Source organism: Desmodus rotundus, chromosome 1 (genome assembly GCF_022682495.2).
Source record: "Desmodus rotundus isolate HL8 chromosome 1, HLdesRot8A.1, whole genome shotgun sequence".
NCBI lineage: Eukaryota > Metazoa > Chordata > Mammalia > Chiroptera > Phyllostomidae > Desmodus > Desmodus rotundus.
In genome coordinates this window covers 114,142,768-114,162,888 of record NC_071387.1, presented here as the reverse complement: position 1 = coordinate 114,162,888, position 20,121 = coordinate 114,142,768, and the positions used below count along the sequence as shown (strand labels likewise).

General features: G+C 41.4%; 1 protein-coding gene and 1 pseudogene across 1 annotated transcript in view; one reads left to right on the top strand and one right to left on the bottom strand.

Moving 5' to 3' along the window:
- Positions 1-15,545, bottom strand: part of TMEM248 (transmembrane protein 248) — a 35,804-nt gene extending 20,259 nt beyond the window's left edge. The window contains exon 1 of the mRNA XM_053929759.2: positions 15,258-15,545. The gene's annotated coding sequence lies outside the window, so the exon portion shown is untranslated. The remainder of the gene's footprint in view (positions 1-15,257) is intronic.
- LOC128781504 (large ribosomal subunit protein eL42-like) lies at positions 8,837-14,141 on the top strand (annotated as a pseudogene).
- Positions 15,546-20,121: the final 4,576 nt, after the last annotated feature.

Here is a 20,121-nt window from a genome sequence, read left to right as displayed (position 1 = left end):
TATTATTCTTGGCTGGTAATTTCTCTTTCAGCAGTTTGAATATTTGGTTCCATTTTCTTCTAGCTTGCAGAGTTTCTGCTAAGAAGTCCAATGATAACCTAATGGACTTTCCATTATACATTACTTTCTTCTTTTCCATTGCCTTGAGAATTCTTTGTCGTTAATTTTTGACAGTTTTAATATAATGTGCCTTGGAGAAGGTCTTTTGGGTTGAGGTAATGAGGTGTTCTATTTGCTTCTGGAATTCGAGCACCTTTTCTTTCTATAGCTTTGGGACATTCACATCAACTATTTGTTTGAATAGGCTCTCTGTTCCCTTTTCCTTCTACTCTTCTTCTGATAGGCCTATTATTCTTACATTGCTCTTTCCGATAGAGTCAGATAGTTCCTATGCTCCCACTTCGTTCTTGATCTCTTTCAATGAGTTTTTCATCTTGAAGGTGTCTGTTTAGTTCTTTTTCAAAGTTTCAATCTCATTGGTAGAGTATTCATTGTGTTTGTTGATTTTTTTTTTCCTGAGCTCATTAAACTCCCTGTCTGCATTTTCTTACATCTCCTTGAGTTTTTTTCAGAATTATAATCTTGAATTCTGTCATTTACACCACATATTTCCATGTCTTTAAGTTTGTTTTCTGGAGAGTTTTCCTATCTTTCTTAACTGCCTTGCTAACTTGGTTATTCATGGTATTTGATGGAATCCCCCTGTCTAGGCATCTAGGTATGAGTGGCAGATCTCTAGTACAATGGAAAAAGACATCTTCCTATTATTTTCCAATAGGTGGCACTGAATCACAAGATTTTTCAGCTCTCTTGAACTTCCCTAGCTTAACAGATCTCCACAGGTTAGTGGAAAATGGGAAGAAGGGTACCTCCCCTGTGATCCGGTTGCATCAGTCCTAGGGAACCAATCTCCCAGGGGAACGTGGTGGGCAATGAGGGCCCAAATCTGTGAAACCCCAGTGGTGTCTCCCACAGACACACTCTGAGCTCAGTGCAGACACAATGTGTGGAAGTGGAGTGGGCTGGGGTAATGCAGCCACCTTTGAAGATGCTCTGCCTTCTCTGTAATGATGACTTTGGACCTCTGCAGAGTCCCCCTGTGCCTCGATCCTGGGACCAGTCACAGAGTGCACCCCTTGCTCAGAGAAAAAGTGATTCTGCAGTACCAGTTCTCGGGTTTGCAGATAATGTGCTCCACAACCCAATACCAAGAGTGAAAGGAAGGTAGCTCTGGGAGGTAAAAGGGTGGCCAGGCTCCATAGCTTTGTTTCTTTGTTTGGAATGCCAACCACCAGACAACCACAGCCACACCTCTATGCTGTGTCCCTGCCCAGATCACTGTGCTCTGCTTCAGTTTGTACTGCCCACTCTTGCAGGAATGCCCACCAAATATCTTTGCTCCTCCCGGCTGAAGGGAATGTCAGCCACAACCTGATTCCTCCCCTCTCTAGGCTGAGCCTGGCCATGAGATCCCCACTATAGGGCTGCATCCATGGTTCATCTCCGCGTTTCTCCCTTCTCACCTCCCTGGTTCCCTCCCACTTGACCACCTTTGTATCAATGTATAATCTCTCAGGTCTGTTTGTGGGTTGAGGAGGGAATCCTTTGTTAAATTATAGCTGTTCAAACTGCTGAAACTTTAAGGGGAGAGACCATAGGGATCTTCCACACCACCATTACTCTGATGTCAATGTCAAATACTTTTTAAAGAGCGGATTTCAGCCCTGGCTGGTGTGGCTCAGTGGGTTGAACACCAGCCTGTGAATTGAAAGTTTGCTGGTTCAATTCCCAGTCACGGCACATGCCTGGCTTGCAGGCTAGGTACCCAGTTGGGGGCATGCAAGAGGCAACCGATTGATGTTTCTCTCATACATCAATGTTTCTCCTCCTGTCTCTCTCCCTTCCTCTCTCTTTAAAAATATAAATAAAAATCATTATTAAAAGAGGCAGATTTCATTCCCAAAGATGCCCAGGCAATAATCCATTAAGCATAACAAATAACCAAGGTAACAAAAAAAATTGCAGAAAATAAATATAAAGACATGGAAGACTATTATTTAAATGACAGAGAACTAAAGATTGTAGTTCTGAAAAAACTCAATGAGATACAAGAAAACACAGAAAAGCAATTCAACAAGCTCAGAAACAGTATCAACAAACAGAAGGACCCCACCACAGAGAACAGAACTATAAAACGGAAATTCTGAAGCTAAAGAACTCAATTAATGAGCCCTGGCTGGTGTGGCTCAGTGGATTGAGTGCTGGCCTGTGAACCAACGGGTCGCCAATTTGATTCCCAGTCAGGACACATGCCTGGGTTGCAGGCCAGGTTCCCAGTAGGAGGTGTGTGAAAGGCAACCATACATTGATGTTTCTCTCCCTCTCTTTCTCCTTCCCTTCCCCTCTCTAAAAATAAATAAATAAAATGTTTTAAAAAAAGAATCCAATAAATGAGATAAAGAATGAACTAGTGAGCTTAGAAAACAGAACAGGCCAGATGGAGGAAAGAATTAGTGACTTACAAGATGAAAATCTAGAAATGACTCAGGTGGAAGAAGAGAATCAAGAGTAAAAAATAATAATTCTACAAGAATTATCTGACTCCATTAGAAAGTGCAAAGTAAGAATCACGGGCATACCCCCAAGAGAAGAGACAGAGAAGGGAACAGACAGCCTATTCAAACAAATTATTGACAAGAACTTCCCAAACCTAAAGAAAGAATTAGATCTTCAAATACAAGCAGCTAACAACACTAAAGGGAATCAGTCCATGTGGCAATGACAAATGTAGCTCAGCCCTGGTTCAGAAAACTGACAGGTGCGAGGCGGCACACAGGAGCCAGGCCTGCAGATCAGCTTTCCCCATGGGGAACCAGGTCTGCATTATATCCAGGCTGCTTTGAGGCTTGCTTTTGCTAAAACTCCCTCACCCTAAGTTAAGACAGCAGATGTCTCTCTGAAGCAACTCCCTAAAGTTTGTGCTAAGCTGTCCCAAGGACAGAGTGTAACCAGAACCATCATTCCCCTGCATTTACAACATTCTTTTCTTTGTTATCTGTACGAAGTAATCACTTAAAGTAAACCTGAGCATAATGAATGACAACCTTCTGTAATACTACTAGAAAGCAATAAAAGCCTGTCCAGGCAAGGGTCAGGGCACTCTCTCACTCAGAGAGTAGCCATGCTGTCCCTTTTCTCCACAGGACTTCTACAGTCCGTATGAATTTGTTCATCGCATCCACAACACCATGGACACTGCTGGCTAGAGCCCACATCAGAACACCAAAGTATATCAATCCAAAAAGGCCTTCTCCAAGGCACATTATATTAAAGTAACAACTAAGCAAGAATTCTCAAGGCATCTAGGGAATAGAGTTACTTATAAAGGAAACTCTATTAGATTATCTTCAGATTTTCCAGCAAAAACCCTACAAGCTGAGAGTGAAATCAAATGTTCAAATTATTAAGAGAAATCACCAGTCAAGAATAATATATCCAACAAAGTTGCCCTTTAGACATGACAGAGAAATAAAGGCTTTTCCAGACATACAAATACTAAGGGATTTACCACAAGACCTCCATTACAAGAAATGCTGAGAAGTGTTCTTCTATCCAAAACAAGACAAAAGGATACAAAACTATGAGTAAGATGATTAACAGACAGGAAATGTCAACCCTTGTTCAGAATAGGGCATTAAACATTTAAATATAGCAAAGTTTAAAGGAGATAAAAACGGTTTCTTTCTTTTAAAAAAGAAGACAATTAACTACTGCAATTTAGAAATGAACTCACAACATAAAAAGATAATTTGTCACAACAAAAATATAAAAGAGGAGAAAAAGTACTGAACTTTCACAGGAGAATGGAGATAAGATGCAATCAGAATAAAAGGACAGCTAAATATGAAACTTTCTTTTGCATAAACCAGGGGTGTCAAACTCATTTTCACCAGGACCACATCAGCCTTGTAGTTGTCTTCAAAGGGCAGAAATAATGTAACCACTCCTTAACTGTTAAGGAGTTGAAATTACATTTGGCCCTTTGAAGGCAACCGCGAGGCTGATGTGGCCCCCGGTGAAAATGAGTTTGACATCCCTGGTATAAACCTAATGTTAACCACAAAAAAGAAAATCTGGAATAGACACATAACATAAAAAAGAGAAGAAACAGAGGGAAATATCAGGGAATACCACAAAACTGTGACAGAAATAAAAGAGAAAAAAAACAATGTAGACAGAGCTACCAGAAAACAGATTATAAAATGGCTATAGGAAATCTTCATATATCATTAATCACCCTAAATGCAAATGGACTAAACTCACCAATTAAAAAGAATAGAGTAGCCCTGGTTCAATTGGTTGGACTGTTATCCTACACACCAAAAGGTTGCAGGTTTGATTTCCAGTCAGGGAACATACCGAGGTTGTGGGTTCAATCCTGATTGGAGCATGTATAGGAGGCACGGATTGACATCTCTCGCGCACTCTCTCTCTCTCTCTTCACACATTTCCTCTCTCTCTAAACATATCTTCAGGTGAGGAAATTAAAAATGAGAATACATCAAAATTTGGGGGACACAACAAAAGTAGTAATAAGAGAAAAGTGTATAGCATTACAGGCCTACCTCAAGAAACAAGAAAAATCTCAAATCAACAACCTAACATTTAATCTTAAAGAACTAGAAAAAGAACAAATGAAGCCCAAACTCAGTAGAAAAAAGGAAATAAAAATGAGAGCATAATTAAACAACATAGAGAACAAGGCAAGAGAAAAATTAATGCAACGAAGAGTTCTTTAAAAAGATTAATAAAATTGACAATCCTCCAACTAGATGGACTAAGGAAAAAAAAGGAAAGAAACAAAACGAGAAATGAAAGAGAAGTTACAACTGACACCACAGAAATACAAAGGACTATACAAGATACTAAGAAGCCTTGACTACTGTGGCTCAGTTGGTTGGGCATCATCACGCAAACTGAAAGGTTATGGGTTCTATTCCCAGTCAGGGCACGTGCCTAGGTTGCAGGTTCAGTCCCCAGTTGGGGTGCATACAAAAGGAAACCAATGGATGTTTCTCACATTGATGCTTCTCCCTCACTTGCCCCCTCTCTAAAATCAGTAACCATGTCCTCGGGTGAGGATTAAAAAGAAAGATACTGTGAAAGGATATACTATCAAATTTGATAAACTAGAAGAAATGGACAAGTTCTTAGAAATATATAACCATCCTTGGCTGAACCATGAAGAACTGGAAAATCTAGAGACTGATCAACAGTAAGGAAAATAAACCAATCATCTAAAACCTCCCACCAAAAGCAAAAGTCCAGGACTATATTGCTTCAAGTAGTAACTTCTATCAAACATTCAAAGAAGATTTTAATACCTATCCTTCCTAAACTCTTCCAAATAATTAAACAACAGGCAATACTTCCTAACCCATTTTATGAGGCCAGAATTACCCTGATACCAAAACCTGGCAAGAACAACACACACATTACAGACCAGTATCTCTGATGAATACAGATGTGAAAGTTCTAAACAAAACTATCCAATCAAATACAACAACACATTAAAAAGATAATACATCATGATCAAGTAGGGTTCATTCCAGGGACACAAGGATGGTTCAACATATACCCAGATCAATGTGATCACCACATGCACAAAATAAGGGATAAAAATCATCTGATCAGATAAACAGATGCAGAAAAAGCATTTGACAACACTCATTTATAATTAAAACACTCAATAAACTGGGTAGAGAAGGAAAGTACCTGAACATAATAAAGGCCATATATGAGAAACCCTCAGTTACTATCACACTGAATGGCAAAAAAACCTGAAAGCTTTTTCTCTAAGATCAGGAACAAGACAAGGATGCCCAATGTCATCACTGTTATTCAGCACAATACTGGAAGTCCTAGCCAGAGCAATCAAGCAAGAGAAAGAAATAAAAGACATCCAAATTGGGAATGAAGAAGTAAAATTGTCAATTTTGCAAATGATATGATTCTTCATAGGGAAAACCCCAAAGACTCCACCAAAAAAACTATTAGAAACAATAAACAAATACAGTAAAGTTGCAGGATACAAAATCAATGTAAAAAAATCCATTGCTTTCCTACAGACTAACAATAAAATGTCAGAAAAAGAAATAAAAAGCAATCCATTTGTAATTGCAACAAAAGAATAAAATACCTAGGAATAAATAGAGTCAAATACCTAGGAACAAACAAAGAATGTGAAGAATGTATACACTGAAAACTACAAGATACTACTGAGAGAAACTGAAGACGACACAAAGAAATGGAAAGATGCTGTGTTTATAGATTGGAAGAATCCACATAGTCAAAATGGCCCTATTACCTAAAGTCATAGACATATTTAATGCAATCCTCATCAAAGTCCCAATGGCATTTTTCAAAAGTACAGAACAAAAAAATCATCAAATTTGTATAGAACAAAAGACCCCAAATAGCCAAAGCAATCCTGAGAAAATAACAAAGCCAGAGGCATAACAATCCCTGACTTCAAATTATACTATTGGGTTGGCCAAAAAGTCTGTTACATTTATTCTGTATGGTGGCTCTAGTTGCACTTAGTTGTCTTGAACTTCATTCGGAACACTTTTGTTAGATTGTATTGTGACAGCTGTCATATCAGCATGCATTTTTTTAAAAAAATCAAAATTGGTGAATTTTTGTGCAGCCATTTTAATGTTGAAGATGGAAGAATACATGCAACATTTTGGTGTATTATGCTTTATTTTTTTAATTACTATTTTATTCACCATGCTATTACAGTTGTCCCAATTTTCCCCCTTTGGCCCCCTCCACTCCCTCAAGCAATCCCCAACACCATCGTTCAGGTCCATGGCTCACACCTATATGTTCTTTGGCCCGCACCACTTCAACCATCCCCACCCATTCCCCTCTGATCTGGCAACCATCAAAATGTTCTATATATCCACGATTCTGTCTCTGTTCTTGTTTGCATAGTTTGTTTTTTTTAGAATTTGTTGTTGATAGATACGTATTTCTTGCCATTTTATTGTTGATAATGTTGATCTTCTTTTTCTTAAATAAGTCCCTTCAACATTTCATATAATAATGGTTTGGTGATGATAAACTCCTTTAGTTTTTTCTTGTCTGGGAATCTCTTTATCTGCCCTTCAATTCTACATGATAGCTTTGCTGGAGCACAACCCAGGGCTCCAGCTGGGGGAAATAAAGCCTCAAACCTCTGACTGAAAACGCCCGTGGGGGTTGGGGCCAGCCTCACAGGAGAGGTCGTTGGAGAGACCCACAGGGGCCTAGGGCATGTACAAGCCCACTCACTTGGGAACCAGCACCAGAGGGGCCCAGTTTGATTGTGGGTAGCAGAGTGATAGACTGAGGTCAGGTGGAGAGTGGAGCGGGCGCCATTGCTCCCTCTTGGCCCCTCCCCCACATACAGCGTCACAGCACAGCTACCAGCATTACCCCGCCCCGGGGAACACCTAAGGTTCTGCCCCTTAAAGTAACAGACTCGCCAAGACAAACAAACAAACAAACAAAAATGGCCCAAATGACAGAACACTTCAAAGGTCCAGAAAAACTACAACTAAGCGAGGAAGAGATAGCCAACCTATCAGATGCACAGTTCAAAACACTGGTTATCAAGATGCTCACAGAATTGGTTGAATCTGTTCGAAAAGTAGATGAAAAAATGAAGCCTATGTTAAGAGAAACAAAGGAAAATGTACAGGGAACCAATAGTGATGCGAAGGAAACTGGGACTCAAATCAACGGTGTGGACCAGAAGGAAGAAAGGAACATCCAACCAGAAAAGAATGAAGAAACAAGAATTCGGAAAAATGAGGAAAGGCTTAGGAACCTCCAGGACATCTTGAAACGTTCCAATGTCCGAATTATAGGGGTGCCAGAAGGAGAAGAAGAAGAACAAAAAATTGAAAACTTATTTGAACAAATAATGAAGGAGAACTTCCCCAGTCTGGCAAAGGAAACAGACTTCCGGGAAGTCCAGGAAGCTCAGAGAGTCCCAAAGAAGCTGGACTCAAGGAGGAACACACCAAGGCATATCATCATTACATTACCCAAGATGAAACAGAAGGAGAGAATCTTAGAAGCAGCAAGAGAAAAGGAGACAGTTACCTACAAAGGACTTCCCATAAGACTGTCAGCTGATCTCTCCAAAGAGACCTTACAGGCAAGAATGGGCTGGCAAGAAGTATTCCAAGTCATGGAAGGCAAGGACCTATATCCAAGATTACTGTATCCAGCAAAGCTATCATTTAGAATGGAAGGGAAGATAAAGTGCTTCTCAGATAAGGTCAAGTTAAAGGAGTTCATCATCACCAAGCCCTTATTATATGAAATGTTAAAGGGACTTACCTAAGAAAAAGAAGATAAAAAATAGGAACAGTAAAAATGACAGCAAACTCACAGTTATTAACGACCACACCTAAAACAAAAACAAGAGCAAACTAGGCAAACAACTAGAACAGGAACAGAACCATAGAGATGGAGATCACATGGAGGGTTGTCAATAGGGGAGTAGGAAAGGGAGAGGGGGGGAAGGTACAGAGAATAAGTAGCATAGATGATAGGTGGAAAATAGACAGGGGGAGGGTAAAAATAGTGTAGGAAATGTAGAAGCCAAAGAACTTATAAGTATGACCCATGGACATGAACTATAGGGGGGGAATGTGGGAGGGAGGTGGTGGGCAGTAGGGAGTGGAGTGAGGGGGGGGGAATGGGACAACTGTAATAGCATAATCAATAAATATATTTTTTAAAAAGATTCTATTTTTATCTTTAACCTTTGGCATTTGAATTATGATTTGTCTTAGAGTGGGCCTCTTTGCATCCATCTTGTTTGGGACTCTCTGTGCTTCCTGGACTTGCATGTCTATTTTCTTCACCAACTTAGGGAAGTTTTCTTTCATTATTTTTTCAAATAGATTTACAATTTCTTGCTCTTTCTCTTCTCCTTCTGGCATCCCTATGAGGCACATGTTGGACTGCTTAAAGTTTCCCTAGAGGCTGCTTATACTTTCCTTATTTTTTTTATTCTTTTATCTTTTTGTTGTTCTGATTACCTGTTATTTTGCTTATGTTCCAAATCATTGACTTGATTGTTGGCTTCATCCACACTACTGCTGTTTCCCTGTAAATTGTTCTTTATTTCAATTAGTGTATCCTTCATTTCTGACTGGATCTTTTTTATGCTGCTGAGTTCCTAAGTTCCTTGAGCATCCTTATAACAAGTGTTTTGAACTCTGCATCTGATAGATTGCTTATCACCATTTCATTTAGTTCTTTTTCTGGAGTTTTGATATATTCTTTCATTTGGGCCATGTTTCTTTGTCTCATTTTAGCAGCCTCCTGTGTTTGGTTTTATGTATTAGGTAGAGCTGCTATGAATTGGTGTCTTGGTAATGTAGCCTAATGCAGTAGGTCCTGTATGGTCCAAAAGCACAGCCTCACCTATCACCCAACCTGGGTACTCAAGATGCACCTTTTGTGTGGACTGAGTACACCCTCCTCTTGTAGTTGAGCCTTGGTTGCTGTAGGGAGGTCAACGGGAGGGATTTACCTAGGCCAGTCAGCTGCAAGGACTTGCTGTGACCACTGACTGCCAACCTCTGCCCTCCATGGAGGATCAGCTGTGCAAGGGCAGGATGGTGGTACTCCAACGTGGTCTGTAGCTATCCACTGGTATACAGGTTTGGGGTTCCCTGGGTGGTACAGGCCAACGTCAGCCACTGCCTATGTCTCTGCCTGTGGGGCAGTCTCTGGGGATCACCGGGAGGGGTGGGGGGGTGTCAAACAGTGTTAGCCAAGTGCATAGAATCTCAAATATGAAACCAGCTTGCTGGCTCTGTGGCTCTGTGGATGAAGGGTTCAGAAAAGGGACAATGGCCTCAGTTCACCTTGATGCCAGACACTTCAGTTCTTCCCTGTATGCCTATGGTGCCTTTCAAGCTGCCACCCTGGTGCTAGAGATCAGAGGCAGTAGTCTGAGTAAGTCCATGTATGGGTTCTTTAAGAGGAACTGCTTGGGATTCCAGTAGTTTCTCCCACAGACTCAATCCCCGCTGGTTTTTGCAGCCAGACATTATGAGGACTTATCCTGGGCTTAGGGGGCCTGGTGTGGGGCTGGGTCTCCTCACTCCCGAGATATCCCTCCCAAATTTTTATCTACCAGAGGTGGGTGTGGGACCAGCCTGTTCCACATCTAGGGCCCTCCTACCATTTTCAATGGATGTGGCTTCTTTAATTCTGTAGTTGTTAGACTTCCATTCAACTCAATTTCTGATGGTTCTGAGTGACGTTGTTCTATATTTTAGTTGTAATTTTGATGTGGTTGTGTGAGGAGTTGAGCCATGTCTGCTTATACTGCCATCTTGACCAGACATCCTCATATTATGCTTTATTATTTCAAGAAAGGTAAAAATGCAACTGAAACACAAAAGATAATTTGTGCTGTATATGGCAAAGATGCCATGAGTGATCAAACACGTCAAAAGTGGTTTGCAAAGTTTCTTGGTACTATTGACATTTTGGCCAAATAATTCTTTGCTGTGGAGCTGTTTTATACATCGGAAGATGTTTAGCAGCAACCCTGGCCTCTACCCACTAGAAGCCAGTAACAGGAGATAGGCAACATACTCCAAATATCCAAATCGAAAGTTACTGGTGAAAATGAAAAATGTGCCTTTTATTTTACAGAAAAATATAAAGGACTTTTTGGCCAACCAAATACAAAGCTACAATAATAAAAACAATACAGTGCTGGCAGAAAAACATACATACAGACCAATGGAACAGAATTGAGAGTCCAGAAAAACACCCACATGTATATGGACAGTTTTTGACAAAGAAGCCTAAAACATACAATGAAGAAAGCCACTTCAATAAATGGTGTTAGGAATTGCAAAGCCACATGCAAAAGAATAAAACTAGATTACTATTTGACACCATACTCCAAAAGTAACTCAAAATGGATCAAACACCTAAATATAAGACCTGAAATAATAAAATTCATAGAAGAAATCACAGGTACTAAACTTACGAGCCTTTGTCTCAGAGGATTTTATGAACTTGACACCAAAGGCAAGGAAAGTATCAACAAAAATAAATGACTGAAACTCCATCAAACTAAAAAGCTTCTGCACAACAAAATAAACCATCAACAAAACAAAAAGGCAATCAACTGAATGGGATAAGATATTTGCAAATAATACCTCCAATAAGTGGCTAATATTCAAAATATATAAAGAACTCAAAAACTCAACAATAAAATAAGCAATCCCATTTAAAAATGGGCAGAGTGCTTTGCTGTGCCAATAGCACCCTCACAAACATGGTAAACGTTCCTAGAACCCTCCGGACTTTCTGTAAGAAGTGTGGCAAGCACCTACCTCAAAAAGTAACACAATACAAGAAGGGCAAGGATTCTTTATATGCTCAGGGAAAGTGGCATTATGACAGGAAGCAGAGTGGTTATGTTAGGCAGACTAAGCTGATTTTCCGCAAAATGGCTGAAACTGGTTAGGCTTGACTGCATTAAGCCCACCTGCAGATCTAAGAGAATGCTGGCTATTAAAGAGATGCAAGTATTTGAACTGACAGGGAATAAGAAAAAGAGCTCCATGATCCAGTTCTAAGCTTCATATATTGTTTTATGATATGACAATAAAAATCTTGAAGATATGTTTGCTTTAAAAAAATGGACAGAGGACTTGAACACTTTTCCCAAGAAGACATACAAAAGCCCAGCAGATATATGAAAGGATGGTCAATTTCACTAGCTATGAGGGAAATGCATATCAAAACCAAAGTGAGATACCACCTCACAACTGTTAGAATGGTTACTATCAATAGGACAAGAAACAGCAAGTGTTGGAAAGGATATGGAGAAAAAGGAACCTGTATACACTGCTGGTGGGAATATAAACTGGTGTGACCACTATGGAAAACAGTATGAAGTTTCCTCAAAAAAATTAAGAATAGAACTACCATATGCCCCAACAATCCCTCTTCTGGGTATCTATTGAAAAAGTTGGAAGCACTTATTCGTAAAGACATAATGTACCCCTATGTTCACTGCGGCATTAATCACACTGAGTGCCCTTTGATGGATGATTGGATAAATAAAATATGATACATATATATTATGGAATACTACTCAGCCATAAGAAAGGAAGAAATACTGCCATTTGCAAAGACATGAATGGATATTGAGAGTATTATGGAAAGCAAAAAAAGTCAGAGACAGAAAAGGACAAGAACCAAATGATTTCACTCGAGTGTAGGATATAAAACAGAAAGCAACAAACAAATAAACTCATAGACACAGACAACAATACGGTGGTTACACAGAAAGGGAGCTATGACCTCTTGTCAAATTTATTCAGTATGTACCTGGGAAAGATCATTCAAGGATTTCTACATTTATCAAAATAAATCCTAGATGGGAAACTCAATTTGCTAAAAACTATTTTCCTCCATTTTCCTTTCTTTTTTTTTTTCATTTTAATTGGAATGTCATAGTAAAAAAATATAAGCCCTCTTACATGGCAATGGAATTCTGTGGCATGTCAATGCTGACAAAAACATCCCAAAGATCTAGAATCTCTGTACTGTCATGCTGTGTCAGAAGGAGGTAAAGAAGTGCATCCGGAGGAAAGAGGAAAAAAGCAGCAATAAAAAGACAAGATGGTACAGTGCCAAGCATGTTTAAAGAAAGGCTAAGGATGTGGTGTATATATACAATTCAGTCATAAAAATGAATGAAATCTTGCCATTTGCAGTAAGAATGGCCCTTGATGGGATTATGCTAAGTGAAAAAAATCAGACAATGACAAATACTATGTCTCACTTATATGTGGAATCTAAAACAAAACCAAAAACAAACCCCTCCGTCAAAGCGAACAAGGTCATATACAGAGAACAGACTGGTGGCAGCCAGAGGTGGTGGGGGGGCAGGGGTACCAACAAGGTGAAGGGAATCAAAAGGTACCAACCTCCAGTTATAAGTCATTGGGATGTCGGGTCCAGCGTGGTGTCTATGATTAATTGTACTATATTGCATATTTGAAAGCTGACAAACAAGTCTGCCTTACCAGAAAAACATTCTGTAACTATGCATGGTGACAGATGTTAACCGGACTTACTGTGGTGATCATCGTGCAATATATACAAATACATAATCGTTATGTTGTACACATGAAACTAAGGTAATGTTGTAAGCCAGTTTTATCCCAAGGCAAAAAAAAAAAAAAAAAGGCTACAGTTGAAGCCATTGAGGTCCTCAGACTAGTCTTGATGTTCCAGAGCAATGAGGAGGCATCCTGTTTCAATGGCTTCAAAGGTTTCTTCAACAACGTTAACAAGAGAAACAACATCTCTGTAAAGGGAACTAGATGTCATTAAAAACACTCAGAAAATGGCTAAAGAGCTTGCCATTTTTACTTGGTTGTAGCCAGAGTGGCAGAGCTGTGCTCCTTAAAACTAAAAACAGGCACTGAAATACCCACAGACGGCAAATTCAATTTTCTGATTGTTAACGCCAAACAGGAATTACAATCAACATCTTTTTCATTGTCCTTAAAATAAATTAGGCACTGATTTCTAGAATTGGCTGATTAAAAGAGTAAGACAAAATTGTCAAATGAAAGCAATTCTTTAGAACCCAGAAATCTACCAAAAGCTAGACCAGGTAGCATATGCTTTTCCGTCTCAGAAAAGTAACCCTCTATGAGCTGCCTCTGTCAATATTTTGAGACACCTTCTGCCCACCTAACCAATCTGGGTGCTGGTCCACCAAGGCCCTAGCTTTTTCATTTTCCAGCTAATTCTGAATGACCCAAATCCCCCCGGATCCTTCAAGGTGCACCTCAAATGTCACTTCCTTGTGAGGCCTTTTCTGATCCTTACCATAACAAAATCCCTACTGGTTGGCAACTCTGTATGCAATTAAGTCCTGCCACATCTATGGCCTATTACTTCCTCAAAGTTCTTTGCCTGCACAAACTGTATCTGTACTTGGATCTGTCTCTCTTCCCTGCAGCAGCTGCAGCTAGAGCCCAAATAGAGCACGTGTGCTCAATGGGCATTTGGGGATCTCAGTACCCAGGAGGGAGTGGTAGTCCTGATTCCACCCCACCTCAGTTAGGTCACAGAAATTCTTCCTATGCCTTTACTAGGTGCACAACAGGTCTCTTTCAAAACCCTAAAATGAAATGAGGAAGCAGGAAGGTGTTCTTACCGTTCAAGTTCTGGCTGAGCAAGCATTCACCTATAGATGTTATACAAATGCTCAAGATCCCAAGCTGACCAAAAAGAGCACTACGGGAACAAACTACTTTACCAAATATTCGTCACCAGCCTTGGAGTTTTTCCTCCCACTACCTGCAGTAGCAGCTCACCTATGAGGCAGGTAAGTAACAGTTCAGGAGGAGCCACAATCTTTCCTGCCAAAGCAGGCTGCAAAGAAGCTCATCATTCATCACTCAGCGAGGGCTGTTCTCAATCTGCACTTGAGAACTAAACTACAGACATCTGATTCTTCTCCAAAGGCCCCCTCACCAGCTGTCCACCGGTTATGCTTGTTCACACAATTCAAAACAACACAACAGGCCTAGTTTTATTCCTGATGGTGCCTATTCAGGGAACTAGAACTAAATGCCTCTAGATTACTTTAAAGCCACTCCTTAATTTCCTTTATGACAATATAAGTGAAAATAAAAATCCACTCATCTCTGAATATTTAACAAGCTCGACTCATAATTCCCTCTATTTCCCACTATTTCCCTCTGAGTTTCTGTATATACGTGGATCTCTATCTCCCATCTTCTTTCTGAGATGCACAAAATTTACAAACGTAGAGGTAACGTAAACACTATCCAAAGTCAAAAATGGCCAACTACCAAAATGCCCCCCAGGCCATATCCAAATAATCCAAGCTTCGGCTCCATAAAGTGGGAAGTTCAGCCATCTCGAAGGCTGGCAGAGATCCCTTACTCCCGGCATGGGGGTCGACAAACCCCGGGGGCGGGTGACCAGACCGAGGTCACCAGCGCAGGGCTACTGCGTGACGACCCCCACCTGCAGCTGGGGCGCATATGCAGCCCGAAGAAGCGAGGAGGAAACCCGACCCTGAACACCGCCCCCGACCAGCGCGGCCCCCTCCCAGGACCCGCGGTCCGCCCCGGCTGATCCCACTTCCCGGCCCGCGCGACCCGGCTTACCCCGCCCCGGCGGGCAGCGGCGCGCCCCGGGCCCAGCCCGGCCAGCTACTCGGCGGACGCCCGTGGCCGCTCCGAGCTCACTCGCTGTGGCGAGCGGCGGGCCCGGGGCCACTCGGCACCATCCTCCCCGCCGCTCCGGGAGCAGTGTCCGGCTCCGCGGGGCCGACGCGAGGACCGGAGCCCAGCCCGGCTCACGCAGCCGTCACACGGGTTAGTCAGGGTCCTGCAGCCGAGGTTTCCGGGTAGAAAAAAATGCCACAGCCAGCGGTGCCGTGACCTCCGACACCTGGCGTCCAACGGAGGCGCGGCCGGGACAAGATTCGTCGGTTGCTGGAGGCGGAGACCACGCTTCCTGATTGGGTCGGGTCGGGGGTTTGTGTGTGAGTACGTGCGCTGTACGCAGACAGGCGTGGAGTGTGTGACGTACATTTGTGTATCTGCGTGTGTGGTTCACGGATGTGGAGCTTTGTATGGACCTGTGCACGTGTTTAGTGTGTTGTGCGTGATGGGTGGCAGTATAGCGTGTGTGCATGCCTGTCTGTGTGTTTCAGTTTTAATCACTGCTGATTAAAGTATGTTTGGTACTATCCCTTTGTAAAATACTAGTACCCAAGTTTTTTGAGTTGATGTATTAGACCTCGGGTCTCCTAACTCCTGCTTCAGTCTTGGCATTATCCAGTAAACTTGAAGATACGCATCTTCCCTGGAGAATATATTGCTGTGGAGAAACACTTGTACATCTGCATGAGTAGGCCTAGTAATGTTTATAGCAACACTGCTTGTAATTCTAAGAATGGAGGGGGGAAATGCCCATACAGCAAAATGTAAAAATAGACTGTGGTATATTCACATGTAATTAAATACCAAAGAGCAGTGAAAATTATTGAAAACAGCTGACACAACAGGACATAAGGTGCTGGGGAAGCAAATCACAAAAGGATACATTGCAGCATAATCCCATTATATGCAATTCCAACACATGCTAATCTAATCATAATCCTAAAGATGTGTACATAAGTGGTGGGATCTGACAAAAGCATGAGAAAAAGATGCACAAACTTCACATTAAGTGTTAAGAGGATGGAATGGGGGAGGAGCACTTCAGATGTCATGGAAATGTTCACCTTAAAAAGGATGATGGGTACACAGTTATTGAATTGTCATTGTTTATATTTTCTACATAAATTACAAATATTTTGTATCTACTAAATAGTTAATAAAAACAAAAATACACTGCGATTCACCATTGGACTAGGAAGTTGTTGAGTGTGCAGAAGACGGCCTATGGCATGACAAAGGCAGTAGAAGTTGCCAAGTATCTAAAATAGTTGTTGATGTGAGTCATTCATGAGTCATAAAGGAGAATGATGGTAGACCTCCCAAAATATGTCTTTTAGCAAAGGTATTAATAGGTTTCAGCTGGATTTCAAAAGAAGCTGCTTAACTTCCAGTAGAAAGTAATTAAACCAAAGATAAAACTATCCTTAAGATCATACCTTCCATCTTAAAGTTGTTAAAACAATTCAATGATAGGTGGAGACTTTGACAAGCATGCCGATGTAAGTAGTGAACAACTGCCAGCAGCCGAGGGTAATTTAAGTGCATATTTACAGTTTGGTGGCTATGGATTAAATTTAAACTTGGATCGTGACGATGAAGAGCAACGTGGTATGTCAGGACAAACATATGAGGTCATAAGTTGGAAATATAGTTTGTCAATTCTGTGCTTCAAAGTCCAAACAGAAAAAAAAAATTTTTTTAACTCCAGTATATTTGTACATAATGTAATTTTTTCTGAAAAATTCCTCCATGACCACATCAAAATTACAGCTAACTTACAGAACAACCATCATTGAGAACCACCAGAGACTAGCTGAACAGAATTCCTATAACTCAGGATATAAAGAAGGGGCCACATGGAGACTGGTAGGAGAGGCAGAGATACAGAATGGGCAAGTCCCACACATGCAGAGTGGCGATTAAGAATGAGAAGGGATGTCTTGGCTGCGGAGGTATCCTCCCTCGCTCCAAGGAAGAAGGGGCTCTTCAACCCAGGGCATCAGTGTGAGGATTTATAAGAAAATTAATTTTATAATTTGTGACCCAATATTTGGATTTGTACAGTGTGAGCTCTGAAACTGCTTGCAGAGCATAACTTTACCCTTTTGAACTCTGGAACTGCCTTAAGAGCCAACAGCCCCCCCGTGTTGATTGCACTGTCGGTTAAATTGTGTTCCTTGCATTGTTGTTAAATAATGCTGCCTATACTATGATTATGTCATCAAAGCCTTTTTGTTCTACGGGCCTGAACTGAAATTAGGACTTGATAAATGCTTAATCATACAGGGTCCGCAGAAGTAACACCTGTTTGAGTGTGGTTGGTAGGGTAATGATATGGGTGTAATAATTTATAGTTTTAATTTGAACATTTCACCTAAAATGTCATATGCTGTGCTTCAGTGTGATATTGTTATGTTACGGAATTACATGCTTATGATTTTGTAATAAACAGGGGCGTTATTTGTGCCAGACCCTGTATATTCCCTATTGTTTTCACCTCACAACCCCACTTGCTTGATCACTGAGTCAGACAACGGTTGAAAGTCCAGTTGCCCCCACCAATCAGAAAACAAATGGTGTAAGTGTATGGTTTTGTTTCCCCTAGCAACCCACCTCTTTGATCAATAGCTCCTTGCAACTTTTGCCTTTATAAATCATGCCCTTTCCTCTCCATTTTTGGAACGTATTGTCGGTTTATACTGAGGGCTGTAGTTCCCAGTTTGCAAATCATTATCTCGATATGCTCTTTTTAAATTTATTTTTAAAAGGGTATCTTTGGACTTTTGTTTACAAGTGCCAGGAAAAGAAGCCCCCTGACACCTGGTTGTGAAAGCTAGCCAGAACTGTGTCCAAGTGAGATGGCGAGGGCTACTGGATTCCCGGGCTTTTTTCTTGAGGGATCCACACACAAACTCACTCACTCTGAGTTTCAGCGCAGTGGCAGCATCTCAAAAAGCACCAGGGACAAATGGGGAGGAACTAAATTGACTAACTTCAGGATAACCACTGGTTGGGCAGGAGTCAGGGGCAACTCTCTCTGAGGAGGGAAGAATTCGCAGGTGCCATTGCTCCAACCCTCTCTCCGTTAACCAGGCTAACCCCTTCAAGCCCTGCCCTGGTGATTCCCTCAGTCCCTGCCCCACCCAGCTTCCTCCCCCTATCAGCCCAGCCTCTTCCAGCTGCCCCTCCACCAGGCAGCCTGCCTCAGCTCATGCTGTGGGTATTCCCAAAATCTCTCAAGGGCCACAAACCCCCAAAAAGCAGCAGCCTGCCTCAACGTGCCTTGTAGCTCTTGCTAAGCAGCCCCAAGCCCAGTATAAGTGGGACCAGTCTCAATTTGCATCTAAATCCCACCAGGTGCCCAAGCCTGACATAAGTGGCAGCCTGTCTTCACCTGGAACATAGCTTCAACTAAGTAGCCTCAAGCCCGGCACAAGTGGACCCTGACGTTGACCTGCACTGAATCCCCTCCCAAGAGGCTCTAGACCCAACACACCTGGTGGCCAGCTTCAGACCACAAAAGAGCACCCCCCAGCCAGCTCCACAAATGACATACCCAAGGGGTGGACTTGGTTGGTACCAGAGCCCCACTAAAACAGCCCTTGCTCGGTGGAGTCAGCCACTGGGCAACAGCTCATCCACCACAGTCATGGCCGGCCCTCACAACCAGTCAGCCTGAGGTTATGTGCCAGCAGCAATCAGCATAACTACAACAGGACGGTGATTATGCCAAGTGAACTAAGTCAGAGAAAGGCAAATATATGATTTTGCTTGCATGTGGAATCTGAAAAACAAAGTAAACAAACTCATAGATACAAAGAACAAATTGATGATTGCCAATGGTAGATGGTCACCAATGGCAGAGGGGTTAGGAGAAAGGGTGAAAAAGGTAAAGGAATTGAGAAGTACAAATTGGCAGTTGCAGAATAGTCACAGGGATGTAAAGTACAGCACAGGGAATATGGTCAATAATATTGTAATAACTATGTGTGGTGCCAGGTGGGTACTAGACTCATCAGAGGGAATCACTTAGTAAATTATACAATTGTCTAATCACTATGATGTACATCTGAACCTACTATATTGTATGTCAACTAATTTAAAAATAAATTTTTTTAAAAAGAGAAAAATATAAATACATACATACATAAATACATACATACATACATACATACTTGTTGGATAAGTGAAGGACCAATTTCTTCTTTTAAGCATTTCTTAAAAGAAGCATTTCTTAAAGGAAAAAATATGAATTTTAATAGAAATAAGATGTCACTGGTACTAGTGATAAGGGACATGTTGAGGATTAGCAGATAGTGTGCTGGGAGGGAGGGTACGTGGCAGCAGAAAGAGGAGCAAGATGCCCTGGTTGGAGGTGAGGTTTGGGGTCTAGTCCTGGCTCTCCTATTCACTGTATCAGTTTGAGGAAGTCACAAACACTCTGAACTCCATATTCTTCATTCCTCAGGCGAGGAGGAGAATATCCATTTGTTCAAGTTGGTAAAAACTCTTCCAAACACTCTGTAAATGATAAAGCACTACCCAAAGATAACTTATGTGCTGCGAGGGCTAACTGTGTAGGGCCAGAACTATCCTGACCTGTTCCGTTCAACTTCCTGCAGGGAACTGGCCCAGGCTATTCATGACATGCACTGATTACTAGTAACCCATGCCTTGAGAGGGAGAACCCCCCAAAACCAGAATTTACTTATAAAAAATGTGTATTTATTCTTGATCTTTAAACTTCACTCACCTTCAAAGTACTCTCCATTTGATGCAGTACACCTATCCAGATATTTTATCC